This window comes from Prionailurus viverrinus, chromosome B2 (genome assembly GCF_022837055.1).
Source record: "Prionailurus viverrinus isolate Anna chromosome B2, UM_Priviv_1.0, whole genome shotgun sequence".
Lineage (NCBI taxonomy): Eukaryota > Metazoa > Chordata > Mammalia > Carnivora > Felidae > Prionailurus > Prionailurus viverrinus.
In genome coordinates this window covers 25,326,700-25,338,046 of record NC_062565.1, presented here as the reverse complement: position 1 = coordinate 25,338,046, position 11,347 = coordinate 25,326,700, and the positions used below count along the sequence as shown (strand labels likewise).

Here is an 11,347-nt window from a genome sequence, read left to right as displayed (position 1 = left end):
GCCTATATTTCATTTGCCCAGTATTTCCATCCATGATTCTACCATGCTCATCCAGGATGCTGCTTTTTCTTGCCTGGATTATTGCAACAACCACCTAGATAATTTTCCCTTATTCATGTTTGTCCTTTAGAACCCATTTTCTACAAATGCTTAGAACATTCTTTTAGTACACACACACACACACACACACACACACACACACACACAGCTTGTGCCACTCTTGAGGCCTATTAATCCTTCAAGGGCTTCTCATGGCTCTCAGAAAACATTCAGAATCCTTGAGCTGAATACAGTGAATACAGTATGTGACCCTGTCTCCTTTCCAGGCACTCTGGCTACTCTGTGTCTCCATCCCAGCCATACCTGACTTCTTACTCCCACCAAGAGCCCATCTCCATCTTAGGACACAGGCTGCTGCCTCTGGCAGGAATGCTCCCCATCTTGTCACCCAGGCCACCTCCCGTGTCACTTGATTAAGGAAACCCACCACAACCTCTTGCATGGAGTTGGACATCCTGTCTGATACCCTGTACTTCTGGCTTAAAAAAAATAATCTCTGTGGTGTTTTGTTTACTCGAGAAACACATGAGGATATTTTCACATACACATCAAACACAGGGACCATCTGATTAACGTTTGTGTCCATCACTAGGCTGTTGGCTCCATGAAAGCATGGATGGGACCAGTCTTGTTTAAGCTGCGTCAGTATGGGGAGCCCCCATCCCAGGAGGTATTCCCTAAGTATCTGTCAGAGGAACAAGGTCTGCACTGCACCCGCTGGGGGCCCCAGGCTTGGTCACAAGCAGCAGTTTGGCTCTCTGCAAGGCTGTGGTTTCCCTGTGCTAAGAGTATATCCCTGTGCACACCAGGTGGACAGAAAGTGTGGACGCGTGACTGGACCTTATTGCTCACTTCCTGGTTTCTCTCCTGGTCCCGTGCTTGCTGAAACTGGCCCCTGGCACTTGATGGGGGCTGTAGTTTGGGGACAAGAGGCAGCCCACGGAGAAATTCCCTGAACAGCTGTCTTCCTTCTTTTCACGGATCCCTCTGAGATCCATTTAGGCAGCATGAACTCTGCTCCTCCTCCCTCATGCCCAGCGGACTGCAGCTGCCACAAGTGTGACAGGTGGACAGGAAGCGCAGCCGCCTTTGGAGCCTCATCCTGCAGTCCGTGTGGGGTTGCTGGGCCCCCTCAAGGCAGGAAGCAGGTGCCACACCGCATGGTCTCTGAAGTCACCAACTCTTAAATGTCACAGGGGTGGAGTGTCTGACCAGCCAGGGGATGCTGCCTCTTCCCACAAGGGAGTTAGAGGACCGAAGTTCAAGGGGATGACTCCTCACTGTTTCCTGAGTTCCAGAAGCCCATCTTCCATGAGAAAACTTGGGCTTCCCATATGCCAAAGATGTTAATTCTGCCTTCCAACAAAAATTGTTTGTACTTCAAGGGCTAGGACCTTATTGTAGCTCACTGTAGCTCCCATAGCACCAAGTAGGCTTGTACATTGCTGAGGTTTAAGATCTCATTGCCGAGGGGCTCCTGGGTGGCTCAGTCGGTTAAGCATCTGACTTTGGCTCAGGTCATGAACTTACAGTTCATGGGTCTGAGCCCTGCGTTGGCCTCTGTTCTGACAGCGCAGAGCCCGGAGCCTGCTTCGGATTCTGTGTCTCCCTCTCTCTCTGCCCCTCTTGGCCCACCCCCCCAAGTAAACATGAAAAATAATTAAGATCTCATTGCTGAAAAACTTAAAATGAAAACAGCATTGGCAGGGCTGCAGGAGTTGCTGTCAACAGAAAAAGTAATCATAATAACCGCAGTCACATGTAAGGCAATGACAACATTTTTCTTAGGAGCATGAAGCCTATTTTGGATTCAGAAAGTTCTCTTTGGTTATGTAGTTAGGTTCCGCACCTAGTTTGGGTGGAGGTTAGTAAAGACGAAAGAAACTTACGTTGCTCAATGTAAGAAAAGTCTCAGGATATTCAGGGTAGTTCCTGGCAGCTGGAGAGTGTAGGAGAGGGAAACAGGCACAGGTCTCAAGAGGGGGCATGGGCCCCAGGATACTGTGGCAAGATGGGGAGGTAGGAAAGAGATGGCTTATGAGCATTCAGTTTGGGGAAGACGCAGGAACCGTGGGTCAGCCCAGCCAATCCCAGTGAGCCCTCCAGCTATCTGATGTGTGCTCCAGATATTTTGTTTTGCCCTTAAAGGAAAGTGCTACTCCAGGCAAGACTAGAGGGCTTGAGATCACTAGGATTGCAACAGCACTAGGATTGTGACACTGTTGATTGGCTCTGTACTGCTGAGAGCGCCTGGAGGTAAATAACAGGAGCTAGAAACACAGCTGGAGCTTTGCCCAGGAAATTCCAACTAGGGGAGGAAGTATTCTAAGGAGGTGCCTGAGAGTGAATGCCATTTTCTAAATTAAATATTTGCTTTTTTAGTAATGGTAGTTATGATGATGAGTAATAATAGCTAACGTGCTGGATGTAACATATGCCAGGGAATGATATAAATTCATCACGTGTATTAGCTCCTTTAATCCTCCTAACACCCCGTGAACAAGTCCTATTACTGTCTCCACCTTACACATGAGGAAACTGAGGCAGAGTTAGATTAAGACACTTGCCCAAGGGTCACAGCTATAGAGAAGCAGATGTGGAATTTGAACCCAGAGCATCTGGTTCCTCTCTGGGCAACCTAAGTGCCTGTGATGGGGGTAATGACAGAATGCCATGGTCACTCACTGGGCTATTAGGATGGCAGGGGTTGTGAACAGCCACCTTTGCTGTCCCACATCTATTTCTGTTTCTTCTGATGGTAACACCCGGATTTTCCTTTGGGAATCATGCCCTTTCACCAAGCCATGTGGTTTTGATAGGTGTGACATGTCATTAGTACCCAGGAGTGGCACTTGACAGACCTGATCAATCAGTGTTCCATGCCCCACACAAGCCCAGCCCAGCCCAGCAACTCAGGAATTCACTGATCTTCCAGGAAAGGAGACACTTGTCTGGACCTGGAGCTGTGACCATGTGACATGGCCAAGTGCCATGACAGAGAGAGCATTGGCCTGCAGGGAAAGCCAACACTGAGGAAAGTTCATCCACGCTATATAAAGAGACAGCTTTCCGATGACATCCTTTGAACATCTGGAACCATCCTTGCCTGATGGTTCCTTTCTTCAGTTCTTCGGCCATACAAGGCAACATATAACCCTTTTTTGCTTACATGGTTTTATATAACAGTTGCAATTAGAGCAATCCTAAATAATCCAACAAGCACAGTTAGTATCTCCATGGAAACACAAAATACTCCAGGGAAAACAAAACACAAATTCCTTTTGAAATCTGATTGTGATCACATAGGAACATACATAGAGGTATATAAGATTAGAATAAAATTTATACTAATATATTACATTATTTTTCTCACCAAATGGGTTAAGTATATAGTGTTCAATGAACAAAGGAGGAGAAGGTGGAAAATCTGACATTATGGAGATGCAAGAGAGGCAGCAGAGGTCAGTACAGAGACCTGAGTTCAGTCCCAATTCTGCCAGTAATTGAGTGATTTTTTTTTTTTTTTTGGACTGAGTAACTTTGAACAAGCTGATCAACATGTTTGGGCCTCAGTTTCCCCATCTATTAAATAAGGGGAATCTGGCTTCCATAGTTACCCCACCTGATGTGCAAGATTCCAATAGACCCTTAGTCTTGTCAAATTGTAATTTTTTTTCCTAAGGTCCCAGAAACAGTCTGAAATACTATCTGGGATCCCCAAGAGTCCTGGGGCTGATCCAGACTCAGAATGGTATGTCTGATTTCTATTCATCTCTTACTGTTTCGTTCTGTAAAGTGGGATGGATGCATTGAAGTATAAATTCATTAAAATGAATTAAGGACAAAGTTTATCAGGAATCTGATCACATGTCACTTGAATTCCTGTATCATTGATGAGAGAACTGCATTTTGTCTGATTCCCCCCAGCAAGAGCTGGCAGTATAGAAGATTTTCTTATTATATCCATTTTACAGATGGGTAAACTGAGACTTATAGAGTTGAAGTAACTTGGCCAGGGTCCCACCACTGCAAGGGCAGAACTGAGGCTCAAACCAAAGCAGCCTTTTTCAGACTTTATGATCAGAACCACTTAGGTTAGGGACCTCTGCTCCAGGGGGTGGGGGTGGGAGGGAAATCAGCTCTGAACAGAAGCCAATTTAAGGAAATAACCCTCAAGACCCTATAGAGGAGATCATAGTGGAAAAAGAAGTCTGAGCTGAGGCCCCTTGCTCAATAAGGGCCTAATGTTTTTTGGGTCAAGGATTCTTTTGCTAAGGTTGAGTTTGAAAACCCCACTGAGGCTTTCATTTCCTGCTGTGTGGCAGATAAGATGTCTGAAGAACCCTCCTGCAGCAAAAACTTCTAGAGGCCAGAAAAATCATGACAAACTTTTCAGTGCATTGCTGAGATCATAAGAAACTAAGGGAAATGTTCAAGTGTGTCCCCAACCCTTTCTCCCTGCCCCCACCAACTTTGCCCCACAGCAACAAAAGACCTAAGTAGTTGCTAAAAGCAGAATGATAAGCAAAGGCAGAACCTTAGGCTGCCTCAAGGTCAAATGCTGCTATCAATACTCTGGCAAGAAGGAGCAAGAGACCAGAGTTGGGGCTGTGCAATGCAGGCAACTGAACTGAGACCTTACATAAACGGGGCCACTTGTGAGAAGATGGGAAGATTACATCTGCCCTTAAAGGGACACAGGAAACAAATCTATCTCCATCGCAGCTCTGGGTAGGAGAAAAAAACAAAACAAACAAAAAACAAAAACAAAAAAACTCTCCTGTACTATAGAGTTTGGGAATGAAATTTACTCTACCCACATTTACAAAGTAGGGGAAATCCATATAAATAAGGTGGCCCCAAATGATGACAACCCTCAGTTCAGGAAGAAGTAAACATGAATTTGCTCTGTAGAAAAAAATCATCTCATGCCCATCAGGATTCTCCCTGATTAAAATCAGCCTAATACAAGCCTCCCAAGTTGCCAAACACATGAGGAAACAAAACATCATGACTGAGAACAAGCAGAAACACCAAGCAATAGATTTTACCGCCTGTGAGTTTCAAACGTTAGTATTATGAGATACATAATGCAAAATGACAATGTATAAAATCTTTAAAGAAATAAAAATGGAATCAAACACTGAACGATATATAAAAGGCATTCAGAAGTGACTAGATTGAAAAATAACTCATTGAAGAGGTTAAACAGTAGATTAGACCCAGATGAAGAGAGATTAGTGAACTGAAAGATAGATGTGGATGAATAAGAAATGAAATGGAAAGGATGAAAGATACATTAGAAGGCATAAAGAATACAAAGACCTGCTGTATTTTTACTCGGGTTTCTAGAATGGGAAGGTGGGAAAGTGCCACATTTCAAAATATACAATATCTGGGAGTGTCTCAGAATTTATGAAAGATATTAGTGCCACGGATTTAATAAGTACCACACATCTCAAACAGGATAAATAAAAGAAAACCTATACACAGAACAGCATCATGAAACTGCTTGGCACAAAAGAAAAATGGAAAGAATAGACAGATCACCTATAAAGGAACAATAATTTAAGTGACAATTGATTTCCCAATAGCAGCAACCGAAACCAGAAATCAGTGACATTGTATCATCAACACATTGCAAAAAAGATAACTATAAATCTAAACCTTTATTTCACTTATTAGAGTAAAAGAAAGACATTTTACAAAATCAAAAAATATAGTTTGCTGTGCATAGACATTACTGGAGGAATTTCTGAAAGCTGCATTTCTTTCAGAAGGACAATGACTCCAAAAGGGAGGAAGACCTGAAATGCAATAGGAAATGGGAGCAAGGAAAATGTAAACATGGGGGAGTCTAGACAAACAATGACTATATAAAACAGTAACTATACATACAGTTAGTTCATAGAGTTAAAAAGCAGGTAGAACTAAAATTCTTGGCAAAAATAGCAAATAGAGACTATAATCTAAATTAAAACAGCCAACTTTAGAAAATTCACTGTGTGAAATAGAGCATTTACTCATTTTACTACCCATTAAAAAATTAATTACAGGTACCCACATCAAGGTGTATACATTTCACAATCATAAACTGAGTGGGGGGAAAAAAACCAGGTCACACTATCACTTAAACTAAGTATAAAAACATGCCAAATAAATTATTTGGGGACACATACTAAAGTGGTAGAATTATAATGAAATATTCAGAATAGTAATGTAGTGGAAAGGGCCACACAAGTCTTTAAAGGCATGTTAATGTTTGTTAAATTACATGGTGGGTACTTGAGTATTCATTTAACACATATTTATTTAACATTTACTTTTACATATGTGAAGTTGTTTGTTTTTAAAAAGGAATGACATAGTAAATCTAGATGCCAACCACTCTCGTAGAATGTTCTGCTTTGGGGACAATGGCTGAGTGAATGAAAGCTGAAAGAGTTACCCCTCAGGAGCCCACTGTAGGGAATCTGAGGACCATGAATGCTCTGATCCATCTAGGGCATGACTATCCCAGTGAACAAATATCGGTGAGGGCTGCAGGCCGTATACTCTACAGTAACCCCCAAACGTCAGGGTCAGAGAAACACCAGTACTGGTAGACAGAGCAGACTTTCCAAGTCTCTCACATCTCAAGGTTTGGAAGCAAAAACCCTGCGAAAGCCCCCAGAGTTCTTGTGCAATTTAAGGATATAGTAGGGGGGAGCCCGACTAAAAAAGGTATTTAGGGACCCATGGATTAACAGGAAGAAAATGAAGGCTTTAAATGTGACAAGCCGGCGCCGCAGAGGACTACTTAGGTGCGGGTGAGGTAGGGCTGACTCTATGGCGCCCTCGCGCGGGCACGGGCAGCAGCTGCAGCAGGGCCGCCCACAACCTCGGGACCTTTTGCGCTTCATTGCCCGGGAAGGGCCACGTCAGGATTGAGGGGTTAGGGCTGGCAGATAATCCGGAGCTATGACAGGATCCTTGTTCTTGCAATATCCAGATTGGAGCCATAAAATCTTCAGGAAAACATAAAAATAAAAAGGACACCTTTCCAAGACATGACAGGCAAGAAACACGGGTGTTAGGACAGGATTATAAACCTCAACAATAACATTGCTTGATTCTCAAATTCCTATTCTTGGGAAAATGACCTGAAACCGATAATTTTAGCATTATGTACATATTCTCTTTTTAGGGCTTGAACAAGTCATTCAAAGTCAAGAGTTTATAATTTTAATTGTCGTTGCCTGGCTCACACTTCAACCCATCCTGCACAGAAGGGATCTGCCATTTTGCCTTCCAGAAGGGTGAAAAGTCTCACAGGGACTTCTAAAATGCTAGCACCCCATACCAAGGGTGGTGAGGTGCAGGACATAAGCAAAGCCTGTGAGTCATTACCAGTTTGGATTTCTCTTTGCAACCTGTATCACCATCCAAAGCATAGGCGATCTCAGGCTTGCCAGATCTTAAGTCAGTTCTTTCCACTGTGGGTTGAGTGTGGCTTGGAGAAGAAAACATAACTCCATTCTTACAGTCAGGTTGATATTTGTCAGGGTGTGGCCATGGCCGAAGGCCCCTGTCATTCAGCATACAGCATGAACTATTTTTATTTTCACAAGAACAGGGTTAAAACCTCTCACCTAAAATAACTGAAATATATGAGACTTTTTGATAAAGTTTGCTTGCTTCCTCCTGAGAAGACATGATTTATTCCACTGTATTTTCTAATTGTAAAATCCTATGAATGTGAACCTTGCAAATACCACTTAAAAGAGTGTAAACTGATCACTATTTTCAAAAATTATGCACTAAAAATCATATTTCTCTGCTTTGAATGTGGTGATGCACTTAAATACAGTATTTGCTAATGGTTTTCTTCTTCCTTGAATCATGCCCAAGAGGATTTTTTCCCCAGAAAGTTTCATTTTCTTCTTCAGATTTAGGTGAGAAAGTGCCCACCAGTGGAATTAATCATGGGGATGAAAGGTCCAGCATAGGGAACAAAATCAATTGTATCGTCATAGCGTTGGATGGTGACATGGTAGCTACATTCGTGGTGAGCATAGCATGACATACAGGGTCGTTGAATCACTGTGTTGTACACCTGAAACTAATTAACACTGTGCCAACTGTACATCAGAAAAAAATAGGAAAAAACAGACAGTGCTTACCATCTATGTGCATAAGAACCCGGGTCTTTCAAAGGATCCTTGTGGCAGGGGATGAACTCAGCAAGCAGGGCAAAGTCATCACTGTTTCTGATCCATATGCTGTGGATTTTGAGCTGAAGATCACAGGAAAGATATTACTGATGAGTTACTAGATCAGTGCTTTAATCCAGTATTTAAAGGTTTCCTTTTTTTTTCTTCATAAGAAATCAACTATGACCATATATTGAATGGCAAAATAAGGTTAAGGAATGGGGTTTAGGGAAAGGAACTAGTGGTACCCCCTTAATATGTCAAAGTTATAGACAGACACCCACAGTCCAAGTGCAGACAAATGAGCCCTTTGAGCCACTGCCCAAGAGATGACCAGATGAGTTTATGAGACTGAGAAGAGTTTTCAACATTACTAGACTATAACAACCCCATTTGGCCCCAAAATTTGTATTGGTTTTGGCCTTTCTCAAAGATTCTCTCATTGTCTAGTAGAGATATCTAAATAGAATAAGTGCACAAAATTTTTTTTGATTGACTAATGCGACATTATCTGACATCATTAGCTAATAAGTCATAAGTTACCTAAAGCAATTACACTGATGGGTTTTCTCATAAATATGCTCTTATATACCATTGCTCTCTCCCTCTCCCTTTTCCACCCAAACAATAGTAGGTTAAGAGAGAGAGAGAGAGAGAGATGGCAAATAAAGTTCGAAAAAATTATGACACCAGGACATATTGCTAATTTTTCTTCCCTCAATACATCAGTATTTGAAAACTCCTCTTCTTTTTTTTACAGTATATTTTTATTTATTTTGAGAGAGAGAGGGAGAGAGAGGAAAGCGAGAGCAAGCGGGGGAGGGACAGAGAGAGAGAGAGAGACAGAACCCCAAGCAGGTTTCTCTCTGTCAGTGCCCAGCCCGCATCAGGGCTTGAACTCATGAACAGTGAGATCATGATCCGACCTAAACTGAAGAATCAGACGCTTAACCGACTGAACCACCCAGGCGCCCCAATCTGAAAACTCTTAAATACACTGTAGCTTAATGGTTTTGATCTCTGACACTGTACAGTTTTGCATTTGAGTCCCAGTTCTGCCACTAATTCTGTGACATTAGGGAAGTCACCTATCATCTCAGTGCCTCAGTTTCTTCATCTGTAAGACATAGATAACAGTGACCTCATAGGGGTTATGTGTATGATTTAAAAAATGTTTTTGGGGCACCTGGCTGGCTCAGTTGGTGGAACATGTGCCTCTTGATGTCAGGGTTGTGAGTTCAAGCTTCACGTTGGGCGCATTTAGTTGGCCCAGAGGCATTATTGTAGTATACTGCCTGGCATGTATTTATGCTGGGATTCATGGTGGGTAATTCTATTACTAACTTTTGTGGCCACATATGTGGCCATATGTGTTCAGGGAATATATCAGAGTAGTCCTTCTTTTAGTCATGACGACACTCCAGCTTTCTAGTCTACAGGGAGGCAGAACTGCAGAAGCTTCTCTATAACATTGGTCCGAGCCATTCTTGCTTTCCTCTTCATTACCAGTGCCTGGGTTTAGGTCCCCATCACCTCTCACCTGGAATATCTTTCCTGGGACGGACACATAAATCATTTATTAAAAAATTTTTTTTAATGTTTTTATTTATTTTTGAGACAGAGAGAGACAGAACACAAGCAGGGGAGGGGCAGAGAGAGAGGGAGACACAGTACCTGAAGCAGGCTCCAGGCTTTGAGCTGTCAGCACAGAGCCCAATGTGGGGCTCGAACTCATGGAGTGTGAGATCATGACCTGAGCTGAAGTCAGATGCTCAACTGACTGAGCCACCCAGGTGCCCCCTCATTTATATCTAAGTGTTCTCAGCCTCTTTCCCACAAAAGGATCTCATCTTTATCCTCAGAGCTTTACATCAGCCTCCAAGCAGAGCAGACTGTTAAGTGAGTTCCTAGGCTCATGAGGTGCAAAGAAAGGAAGCCGGAAGAAGGACACAGGAGTCAAGAGTGGGAAGAACTGGCTTTGGAGTGTGAGAAGCCCTGCAGCAGAGTCAAAAACTACCAACACAGTGTCTGTGAAGCTCCAAATGCTATTCTAAAAACCATGGATGCAGAGAATAAAATGGATAGACTCCCTACTCTCCAGATGCTCACATTTAAGGAGTGTGAATTGCTAAAGTGGAAGAACTACCCAGATGTGTTGCTATGTGCTTTGAATTGTATTCCCTTTAGCAATTTTTTAAAGCATAAGGAAAGACTGGAATTGCTTTCTGTTGTTGTTCCTTAGACTATGAAACCCTGAGGTTTCACAAGGTTGGGCCATACAGTGCCCTGGAATTTTTCATTATTATATAATCATCTCTGGACTGGTTGCCAGACCTCCCACCTTGCCCTTTTCTACATTGCTACCAAAGGATGTCTTTAAAACACAAATCTGATCATGCTCTAAGTTAACCCTGCAGCTTAAACACCTTCCAGTGTTGCCTCTTGCCTCCAGAATAATGTGCAAGACATTATGTGATATAACCCTACTTCCCCCAAGTCTGCTTTCTTGCCAAGGCTCCCTACCCATCTCGTGGCTGCCACAACCTCAGGCATAGCCCAGCCCTGGCACACATGGACCTCATGCTCCAGCAGAGATCTCTCAACACAATCAAATGCTTTGCCCACAATGACCTTGTTCTGGCAATCTCTCGGACTCTTCTCTCTGGAAAATCCTAGGCATCCTTCAAAATTCCATTCAAGAATGTCCTGTTTGAGAAGTCTTCCTGGCCCACCCCAAATGGGCCCTCCTACACTTGCTGTACCTGTTAAATACACATATTATTGCCTTGGGTTTTGATTATTGATTGTGAATGATTCTGGCTGAGAACTCTGTTTTCCAGGGTTGATTGGGCAGATCTGTTCCCCCTAATAAATTGTGCACATCATGAACATGGGAACCAGGATTGGAAACCCCACAGTGCCAAGCACATACTAGAACTCCAATGAATGAATGTATGTGGAATCAAAGAGACAGGATTATTCTAACCCCTGTCTGATGGGGATGATCTCTGATTTGCATGAGCTGTCCACTGAGCTTGGGAGTGAGAAGACCTGGGCAAGGTATATTTCTCCCCAGGATCTCTCTGGAGCCCCAG

At 43.0% G+C, this 11,347-nt stretch overlaps 1 long non-coding RNA gene across 1 annotated transcript in view; it reads right to left on the bottom strand.

The window, feature by feature from the left end:
- Positions 1-5,799: 5,799 nt before the first annotated feature.
- The window catches only part of LOC125166035 (uncharacterized), a 40,048-nt gene continuing 34,500 nt past the window's right edge, over positions 5,800-11,347 (bottom strand). Inside the window, exons 2-3 of the long non-coding RNA XR_007152319.1 lie at positions 8,223-8,335; positions 5,800-7,098 (exon numbers count right to left, since the gene is read on the bottom strand). This is a non-coding gene — a long non-coding RNA (uncharacterized LOC125166035). The remainder of the gene's footprint in view (positions 7,099-8,222; positions 8,336-11,347) is intronic.